Below are 11,143 nucleotides of genomic sequence, written 5' to 3'. Positions count from 1 at the left end.
CGCCCGCCCTCCCCCTCCTCCCCCTTCCCCGCGCGCCCCTGTCGCCAAGGCAACGCGAGCGCGCGCACTCCAACACCTCCCGGAGGCCGGCGAGAATTCTCCCCCCACCCTGCCTGGCTAGGCAAGGCGCATGCGCAATAGCGAGGCCAGCGCGCGCAACCTGCGCCCTCCCGCCCTCAACCTTACACTGCGCGTCCTTACACTGGAGCGGCGGGGCTTGCGAATGACGCCGCTCCCCCCACTCGTACGCGCGTCCTGCCTGGGCGGGGCTGCTCCCGGAGCGGCGGGGTTGCCCGAAGCCCGCCCTCATCCCGCCAGCGCCCCGAGCCACGTGCCAGAATCCTAGCAGGGAAGGTTCTTTGGGTAGATTCGATTTCTTTTAGGAGTACTCAGTCCGTCTGATAAAAGGCATCACATTTATCCAAAGAACCTCGCCTGCCTCTGTCCTGAGACCAGCACGGCTACAACCGACAACCCATCGGTATAGCAGAGACTCCCTCTGCCTGACTAAGGGTGTTTGCATGCCAGACCTTGCAAAGAACTTTTTCCCCCAACTATTTAGTTGGTTTAATGAAAGATCACATCTACCCAAACAGAGGCGACTGGTACCTCCTGAGTCTGGGCAGGCACCAGTCTACACCACCAGCAGCAGGGGCATAGCTGGCGAGCATAAATATAGTGCTGTGCTGCCCAGGCTGTCACTGTGCTGCTATATCAGAGTAACCCAAAGAACTTCGCCTGCATACATACAGCACCGTGCTGCTCAGGCTACCCAGTATTTCCCTCATAGCATTGTAAGGGCCCTCACAGAGAGCATCCCTGCCCTGCAGAACCAGGCTGGGAGGGAGGTGACAGGTACCTACTGACAGAAAAGGAAGGAGGAAGGAAACCTACAATGTGGCCAGACCACAGAGATGCCCCCGCAACCCATGACTTAATCTGGAGAGAAATGTGGCAGGGGAACAGGGCAAATCAAAAGAGAAAGGGCCTTCTTCTGTAGTTTTATTCCCCTGTAACATCATGAGATTCAGGCTGGGACAGCAAACCTGAGAGAGACAGGCCTAAAGGACAGATGTAAAGACAGAAAATGGAGGGTGAGGGTTGTTCCCCCACAAAAAGTTGTTCCTATTGTTACAGACCCTGTTGTGTTTTGGGCTTCATGACATGTCATCATTTTCTGGTGTTTTATTGTACTGATAGGGCAGGTGTAGGCTCATTGGAAATCCTGTGTTGTGCCAAGTCTATCACTATGGATTATGTTAAGCCGGCTATGTATAGCTCTATGGTTTTGGATGTTTTAGCCAGAGAACAAAGTAGGAAGACAAAATGTCAAACACACAGGTACTGGAGCATGCAGGACTGACCCGCTCAGGAGCTGCTGTCAAGAAGAGGAGGTTGTGATGGCTTGACCAAGTCAGGAGAATGGGAAGACACCATATCCCCAAGAATATTTGATACAGTGAGAGATTCGAGACAGTTGTAGAAAGCAGGGTCGAGTTCTGTGGCAGTACCACAACACATGCAAAAATGATACAAAGTACAAAGTGCTGGTGGTGTAACATCAGCGTAGAAAGCTTGGCACTGGTGCAGCTCACCATGAAGCAGCTTTGACCCAGAGGATGGAAGCAAAGTAAGAAAGAAGGATGTAGTGTGCTGTAAACTTGGACTCCAGCTCAGACACTACATGGCTCTGTGAAACTTGTAACAAGTTGGGTCACTTTCAAATTGGGCTCGTCTGTCACAAGCAGATTCACCAAGCACCTGACTAGACTTCTTAGGCATACACCATGATCCAGAGGATCGGTGGTCACCTAAAGAGCCAGAGAACTCAGGGAGTGGGCAGAACTGCTAATTAACTCTTGCTGTCACTTCCTAGGGCCAGAAAAATTGCTACTCACAATAACAAAAGCAAGGCATGACCCTAGCTGTTCTAGAATATTCATCTTTGAATCTCAGGCTTTGGAAGTTTGCTGGCCCCAGTTACACGGTCTAACTGCCAGAGTCAGCAGAAAGGCCTCTGGAAAAGACTCTCATGGATGGCTAGGGGAAGCCAGATGAGAGGGTAAGAATCTGCACTTGTTCTACATTTCTGTCTCCAAACCTATGGTTTGTATTACTTGCATGGCTCGTTCATCCTACGTAATGAATCCTCTCTCTGTTTGGCTCCTTACTAATTGCCAGTGAAAAGTGTGATTTTTAGGCGAGTGATATTCCAGGCTGATTCTTTTCCCAGAAAAGGCGACCTATAATTCTTCCAAAACACAAAAGTGGGAGCCACTTGGGGCTGGCAAAAATCCCTCACTACAGTTGCAGAGTCCAGTGTAAGAGGAACTGAGGTGCAGGGATAGTGAGGCCACACACACACTTGGAGAAGGTGATTAGGGACAGTCAGCATGGATTCATCAAGAGGAAGTCATGCCTGACCAACTTGATTGCTTGCTATGACAAGACAACTGGTTCTGTGGATCCAGGGAGAGCAGTGGATGTGATCTACAGTGACTTTAGCAAGGCTTTTGATATGGTCTCCCACCACATTCTCACAACCAAGCTAAGGAAGTTCAGGTTGGATGAATGGACTGTAAGGTGGATAGAAAACTGGCTGGATTGTTTGGCTCAAAGGGCAGTAATCAATGATTTGATGTCTAGTTGGCAGCTGGCATCAAGTGTGCCTCAGGGATTGGTCCTGGCACCAGTTTTGTTCAGTATCTTCATCAACGACCTGGAAGATGGCGTAGGGTGTAGCCTCAGCAAGTTTGTAGATGACACCAGACTGGGGGGAATAGTAGATATGCTGAAGGGTAGGACTAGGATTCAGAGACCTCAATGGATTGGAGGATCGAACAAAAGAAATCTCATAAGATTCAATAAGGACAAGTGCAAAGTCCTGCACTTATAATGGAACAATCCCATGAACCAGTACAGACTGGGATCCAAATGGCTAAGCAGCAGCTCCGCAAAAGAAGACCTGAGGGTTACAGTGGACAATAAGCTGAATGTGAGCCAGGAGTGTGCCCTTGTTGTAAAGAAGGATAACACCATACATTAGGTCTGCATTAGGAGGGGTGTTCCTAGCAGATAAATGTAAGTGTAAGTGATTATTCCCCTCTATTCTGTACTGGGAGGCCACATCGCCAGTACTGTGTCCAGTTTTGTGCCCCCCACTCCAATACAAATTGGACAGAGTCCAGGAGAGGACCACAAAAATGGTTAGAAGGCTAGGGAACAGGGCTTATGAGTTTGCAGAAACTGCAAATTTGGTAGGTCTATGAAAAAGCAGGAAAATGGGGACGGGGGAAGGAAGGGAGATGCAAACAGAGGCAGGAAGCCCTGGTGTGCTGAAGCACAGGAGGGGAGAGGGAAGTGGGAGGGAGCAGGAGATTTTTGTGGTAGAGCTGGCAGCCCCTCCCCATGCCTCTGATTGACTGAGGGGTCTCACAAGCCCCACCCCTTCCCAGAGATTGACAAATAGCCATCTATCAATCTCCAGGGAGAAGCTGGAGAGGCCCCTCCCTTCCTCTGATTCTGAGGGGCCCCAGCAGCCCTTCCCCTCTCCAGAGATTGATAGGTGACCATCTTTCAATCCCCACGGAGAACCAGAAGAGCCTCTCATTCCTCTGATTGGCCAAGGGGCACCAAAAGTCCTATCCCTCCCTGGAGATTGAAAGGTGGCCACCTGTCAATCTTTGGAGAAGGGTGGGACTTCTGGGGCCCCTCAGCCAATCAGAGGCATGGGTGCTGTGGCACTCCACTATGAAAATGGCACCCAACACCATGCCAGGACTGTGACTTTGGAGGCAGCCTCTATGAATTAGGTAGGTCCCTTCTCAGGAGGGAGGCTGAAGGACCTGAGCTTATTCAGTCTGAAGAAGAGAAGACTGAAAGGTGGATTTAATAGCAGCCTTCAGCTACCTGAAGGGTGGGGGTTCCAAAGAGGATGGAGCTATGCTGCTCTCAATGGTGGCAGATGACAAAACAAAGAGAAACGATCTCAAGTTGCAGCAAGGAAAGTTAGGTTAGATATTCGGGAAAATCTCTCTCATTAGGAAAGTGGTAAAGCACTGGAACAGGTTATCTAGGGAGGTGATGGAATCTCCATCCTTGGAGGTTTTTAACACCTGGGTAGACAAATCTTTGGCTGGGAAAATACATTTGGGGCTGGTTCTGCTTTGAGCAGGGAGGTAGACTAGATGACCTCCTGAGCTCCCTGCCAACCCTGATTTCCTATGGTTCTGTGACAGGGAGCTGTCCTGGAACAACCTCGGGTTGTTTCCTGGGGCAAGTGGCAGTGCAATGAAGAGAAACTTGGGGCTCTGTGGGTCCTCTGCAGGTGGGTTTGTGACACCTGGTATAAAGGGTATAGATTAAAAGGCATGAGGTGCCAAGTGGAAAAACAAGAGGGTGGCAAGAATGGCAGCTCTCAGCAGTGTCTGCAGTGCTACCATGCTATTGCATGTGCAGCAGGCATTTAGGGAGCTCAAGCTGTTGCAGCTGCTGTGTCCCCTGTGAAAGGAAGTAAGCACTTGGCACCCTTCCCACACCCTATGTGCCCCTCCATAATGCCCAGGGCTCCAAAACTCTTAGTTAGCCTCTGGTTGTTAGCTTTCTGTCTCGCTACAATTTTTGTGGCAGACAGTCTGAAAAATGACAAAGATGTAGAATACGCTGCATTTAACATATAATCAGTATTTATGGTGCAGCATCACTTATAGTGTAATCATGTTAATTCTATTCAGGCAGTTGAAGTGGCAAATCTGATAAAAGGAGGATGTAAACAAAAGACTTAATTCACAAGGGAGATTGAGGGGTTGTAATGCTAGCTTTGAAGCACCCTGATGCTGATAGAAATCAACAATGCTGAGTTGGAGGCCCAGGCTCCCTTATACAATGCACTGGAAGGGTTAGGCACCTAGAGGAAGGTATTCGCACAAGCCATCCATCCAAATGGAGAGCTGCCATTAGGAAGCTGAAAAGAGGGAACTCTAAGCCAGGAATAGGCAAAATACAGCTTGCAGGTTGGATCCAGCCCAGAGGCAAGCAGCAGCACTGCGCAGCAGACCCTGGGCGAGCTGCACTCAGGCTCCTGCCTCTGCTGACAGGCAGCAGCTCTGACCTCTGCTAGTGCTGTGAAGCACATTGGGCAGCAGCAGCCCTGCCCACCGCCACAGGGGATACTAGGCAGAAGCAGCCCTGCCCGCCTGCTGGCCACTCGAGCTGCCCTTCAGCAGAGGCAGGGTCCCAAGCACGGCTCACCCAGGGCCTGCCATGTGGTGCTGATCAGGTGCGTGGGTGGGACTGCTTCCATCCAGCATTCCCTACAGTACCTGGGAGGTGCAATCTGGCCATGCAAGTCCTGGGCAAGCGGCGCTTAGTCCCCAGCCTCTGTTGGGAGGTGCCACCTAGGGTGTATGGATCCAGACTGAATCTCCCAGGCACCATGGGTAATATTAGACAGAAGCAACCCTGCCTGCCTGGCAGGCCCTGGGCAAACTGTGTTTGGACCCTGGCAGCTCTGGTTCTGGCTGCCACACAATGCCAGGTGGGCAAGTGGGGCTGCTTCTGCGCAGCAGCTCCTGAGCCCCACTCATGGCTTGTCCAGTCCCTGCCCACGAGAGATGGAGCCTGGCTGTAGGTCTCTGTGCTCACCCCACCCTGCCATCACGGCTACTGGGAACTGTGGGGTGGGGGCCAGGTATGCATGCATGCATGCACGCACACCAGGAGCCCCAGTGGCAGGGTGGGACAGTGTGGAGGCCTGCAGCCAGGTTCCATCCCCTGCCTCTTAGCTCCAGACATGGCCAGTAGGTGCCAGCTCTGGGCAGCAAGGGAGGCAGGTGTGCATGCATACTCACCAAACTGATTAAGTTGCCCTCCAGCCCAAATAATTGCCTACCCTTGCTCCTCAAAGGTAGCAAAATACCTAATTCTGGGTTGGACAAAGGTGTATCCCTCCCCTCTGTCTTCACAACCATTGATCCTGTTTTGGAGTTAGGTGCCTAAAGGATGTTAATTAATTTGTGTCCTGAATACCAGGATATAGAGTCAGTCAATAGGACTTACTGCGAGAGATACAACCTAGATATCCAGTAGCCCAGGGTTTGGGGTATTGTTATGAGAAGCAGGTGATGGGTTCAAAATGTTTTTCCGATCAACCAGATGAGAAGGGATTTAAATTGGTCTCCCATATTCCACACAAGTCTTCTAATTATTAGCTTGTTAGGTATACAGAGCCCAGTAGGATCATCTCCCCTTTGTGTTCTACGAGAGAAAGGCCTTATCTAGCTTATGGCTATGGATCCCATGAGGCAACAGGTTGCTAGATGTTAAAATGCTAAGCTTAAATCCCCATTGTAGATGTAACTTTTAGTGACTTCAAGTGCCTACAGTATTTACTTGAGAAACCAGTTAGGTTTACTCTGCACATAGTTTTAGTACCAGTCTGATTATTTCATTTGGAGTATGGCTTTTTACCAAAGTTTACCACACTTAATAATATAAAAAAATGCTTTCTAATTATTTAGTTTATGAACCATTTCTTTTGGGAATAAGCTATAACAGTATAAGCACCTTTTATACCCATATAACTGCATCCAGTCTAGGGACTTATACTTCATTATCTGCATCAGTGGTGTTAAAGTAGCACAACATTTGTTTGTAGACAAGGGCCCACCACACTAGCCCATCAGGCTGATAGGATTAAAGCACACTGCACACATGGCAGTATTGTGGCCACCGTTGAGTCTGTGAGCCCAAGTGACCAGGTTCCCGTATACAGCTAGGTTAACTAGAGGTACCTTTAGCAAAAGCTCAGAGTGACGCTGAAATCTATACCTCTGAATCCATAGAAAGACACCTGGAAAACACTGAATCCATATAAAAACTATTCTAGCATCATATCCTTTGTGGGCAGATAGCCACTGGTAAATCAGCACACCTTATTAAATCAGGCTTAAATTAAAGTACTTTATATTGATTTAGCCTAAGGTAATACTTTTAAATCTAAACTAATTTGGTAAAAATTCTGCAACTTTTGTATATGAGCAAAGCCTAAGTTATGATCACTCATTATGAGGCAATGACTTTTATTCTGAATTGACTATGAAAAAAAACCCAAACCTCATGGTCTACCAGATGCTAGAAACAGATGTACTCTCCTCATTTCTCTTTCAGACTGCTATGAATGGTAATTCTGGAGGAATATGTTTGATTCTATTCAATGAAAACAATAAATTCAGCATTAAAAATTAATCACATTTTTACATAAAAACTTTTAATTTTAATTGAATTGTTATCATAAGTTGTCTGATGAACCATACAGTGTAAGCAGTTGTTATTTTTTCCATGTTGCATTTATTTTTAGATGGGCTACATTTTAGAGGATGGAAGTACAGAAAGAACACTGATTCAGGAAATAAGTCTTCATTTATAAATACTTGCACAGATAGCCCACAGTAGTTCTGTTTTGCTATCACATGGCAAAGGTAGCAAATCATGCAAATCTGTGTGTAGCTACCTCCTCCCAGTTTTCTGTGGGGGATTTTTTCTACTTGCTTCTGCTTTTGTAAAATGAGAGCAAATTTCTCCACAGGGAACAGAATTTCAGACATCAGTAACAGCAAAGAAAAGAACTGTACTCTATAGAGCTTTTGAAATACTGTAATAAAGACAAAAGAAAATGACACAACAGAGAAAAATGAAATGCTGAAATGTGGTTATACACTTTTTGACATTACAGATTTCAACATCTTTCATTTTTCACTATTTTTAAATCTTCAGGGATGAATCATGACTTACCTTACATACAAGGGTTGTTCAGGAGAAAGCAGAAGCTGTAAAGTAATAAAAGAAAGACCGGCAACAGACATGTACCTGAGTCAGTTTGAGGAGATAAAGAAAACAGGCGTATAATATGAAGTAGGTAAACTTAGGAGAGAGAAACCAGAACAAATAAGTTGAGAAATGAGAAAATCATTTTCTGAGACTATGTTCATTACTATAGTGATAAGTTTCAGAAGCTGAACATACTGAACGTTATAGAAAGTGCACCAAAACTTTTCAAGGTTGTAACCTACAGATAAACTGAAACTTAGTTTGTAAGCATTGTGTCTGCTGTGGTAGAGCCTTACCAAGAGAATGTAAAGCAAGATCAGGTCCTAACTGAAATATCATTCTTGGATAGAAAAACTTTTAAATAAGTAGCTTATTTTTAATGCCATAAAATAATTAAGTTACTCTAATAGCATAAATCCTATCTATAATGTAACTGAAATGTGTTGCATGAAATAAAGAAAAATAAAATGGAAATATATACACCTCTTTGAATATCTACCCCAAATGTATCCTGTAGTTTCATGAAAAAGACTACAATCTAGAAAGTTTCTGTCATTAGATCTCTGGGTTCTCCTCAATGGTGGTTAATATATCACCTTAAGGATATGAATAACCTAGCTTTCTCATATTTACTTTGTAAGTCAAAAGAACAATCCCACCACTAGACTATATCATGCACACACTCGTTCTCTTTCACCCAATTATTCTTGAATTATTTCAGCACAGTGGTTCAGCTTCAGCAAAAGGGATGAAGAATGACCCCATAGCTAAGGTTAGGCTATAGCCTTCCTGGCTAAGGTTTTTTCTTGAGAATGAAAGCTATGGGTTCAAATCTTCTCAGGCTGAGGAGGAAACTAAACCTATTCCTCACGCTTCCTGAGCAAATGCTCTAGTGACTAGACTACTGTACAACAGGTGACCATGACCATGACTCCCTGTCCTTTTCAGTTCTTTGAAACAAGTTGCAAGCATCTCTGCTTAGGAAAGGATTTTGAACTGAGGATGGAGGCACCTATCTGCAATCTAGATTAGGTACTTAAACTCCAGCACTTAAACTGCCCTCCTCATTTCCTTATTGGATAGCTCTGGGCAGAGCCCTGTTTAACTCTTAACCAGCCAAACACAAGTACCAGCTGCTTAAAAGTCTAGCCCATGGGTGTACTCTTTTGTTGAGCCTATCAGATTGGTTTTGCTTAGAAGGACTGAATCTTAAAAACAGAGAAGAACAAAAGGATGATAAAAGTTTTAATTTAAACTCTCAGGGGAGTTATTTCGGGAAACCATTCTGAAACACGTGCACCTGCTAGGCTGTCTGAAGAAGTTAGTCTTCTTAGACGCACAGAGCACACAGTAAACCTTTAAGGCTGAAGTGGAAGTAGACTGTTGTCATCCTCCTGCTCCTGTTTACAAATGCCAAGCCCAGAAATATGACAAAGCCTCAGTGACATACGTGGGTCTCTGGCTCCCAGGGGCCAATGTTTGCACTTGCGCCCCCCCACTCCCGCTGTCCTTCTCGTACCAATACTTAAGGTCACACCACGTAATAAGAACTTTGAAGGGCCCAGCTGGCAGCGCCCCTAGGCGCCATACCCCCCAGCATCAGTCTGCCACTGCAAAGCCCCTGTGGGAGACCCCATTCAGTTGCTCTAAAGCACACTGGAAATGGAGATCTCAAGAGTGGCCATTAGGGACACCCCCAGAGGTTTTAGGTTTTCTGGGTTAGACGTGTGCTCAAGAGTGGCCCTATCTGGGAACTTTGGAACCACAGTGTAGGTACTCATACCTTCCTCTGTCATACCTGCTGAATAAGAATAAGTAATCAGACCCGCCATACAGATAAGTATGGTCGATACAAAGTTTTCTCCATCCCCTGGGGTCTCAATTAAGTGTGGAGAACTTTGGACTTCTCAGAATTGCTAAAGGCTTAAGGCCTGACACTTGAGAATGTGAAGTTGAAGCAAGCAGAAAGAGAACCTGGATGCAGATCCTAGCAGTTGACACCTCTTTTTAAAATTATTTTGTGTGCTCTGGATTTTGTAATATCTATATTTTGTAACATCTGTGTTACCACTTTAGCAGCATGTAATAGTATTGTAAATTGGTGCTTTTTCAAATCAATTGTAAATTGAAATAAATAAATGTATCCTATGTCCTTCATATCATCCTGCTGATGCTCTTACCTTACAGTCAGCAGAACAATTACATTTGACACTAAAATTTCTAAATATCAGAGGACTTGACTTATTGGCAATCAAGCTAATGAAGCCTAGTAACCAATCCATCAAATTGTATATCAGCTTTTAAAATTCAGGTTCAGGCCTCCATTATTATTTGGCAGGGGGAAAAAAAACTTATCTGGTGAGAAAAGACCTCTACCAAAATAACTTGTGTACCTTTCTTAACATTTCAAAATTCTAGTTGATCAATAATAGCATTTTATCTGGACAGTGTTCACAGACTGATAAACCACTATGTGTTTAAAGAGGGTGCAAAAGCTGAGGCATAAAGCTGCCAAGAAAAGAAAAAGAGCCAACTTTAAACAACTCAATTGTAGAAAGCATTCCTCCTGTTTACTTCTCTTTTTTCTTCTCCTTTTCTAGATTTCGTATTATCATCGTCGTTTTTCACAAAAAATTTCTGAGTTTAGGTTAAGTGATCTTGTTTTGTCATATTACTGTTGCTTATAGCTGTAATTTATTTTCATACTCTAAAGGAACAATCCAGCAGGGATTGATATCCATTTTATCAGGATTCTCTACTTTCCATTACTTTTTATTTACCTCTTTTAATTTACTTCTGGTTTAGCTTTCTCTCTCTTTTTGTTTAATCTCCTCGAGTATCCTTTTTCTTCTGTTTTCTTTTCTTTCACTTCCTCCTTGCTCAGTTATTTAAATTTTTATTTTAGTTCCATCTGTAGCAGAAGGCTGCAGGCCAGACAACAGTTTTTTCTGGAGGTCTGCTCTGGTAAGCCTCTCTGATTCTGTACTCCTGGTTCACTAACTCCTGACCCTGCTCAGCTTTGTTCCTGGACTCTAGCTTTTTGATTATTTCCCCTGGAAACTTTGTCTTTGACTCTTGGCTCACCAGATTCTGGTTTTGACTCCTGGTATACTCTGACTCCAGCTGAACGTTAGCGTATCCTGACTTCAGTACCGGCTTCTAAGTCCTGAACCTCGATTCAATTTGTGTTTTGAACTCTGTCCTTGAATTTCCCTTTGGATACCTGCCCCTTGCCTTGGCCTGTGGTTTGACTCCTCCCTTCCCCAGTGGCATAACCACTAGGATAGACTGCTCAGAACACTTACAGGTGGCCACA

Source organism: Crocodylus porosus, unplaced genomic scaffold, assembly GCF_001723895.1.
Source record: "Crocodylus porosus isolate Cpor-Errol unplaced genomic scaffold, CroPor_comp1, whole genome shotgun sequence".
NCBI lineage: Eukaryota > Metazoa > Chordata > Crocodylia > Crocodylidae > Crocodylus > Crocodylus porosus.
Note: the sequence above shows the minus strand (reverse complement) of the source record.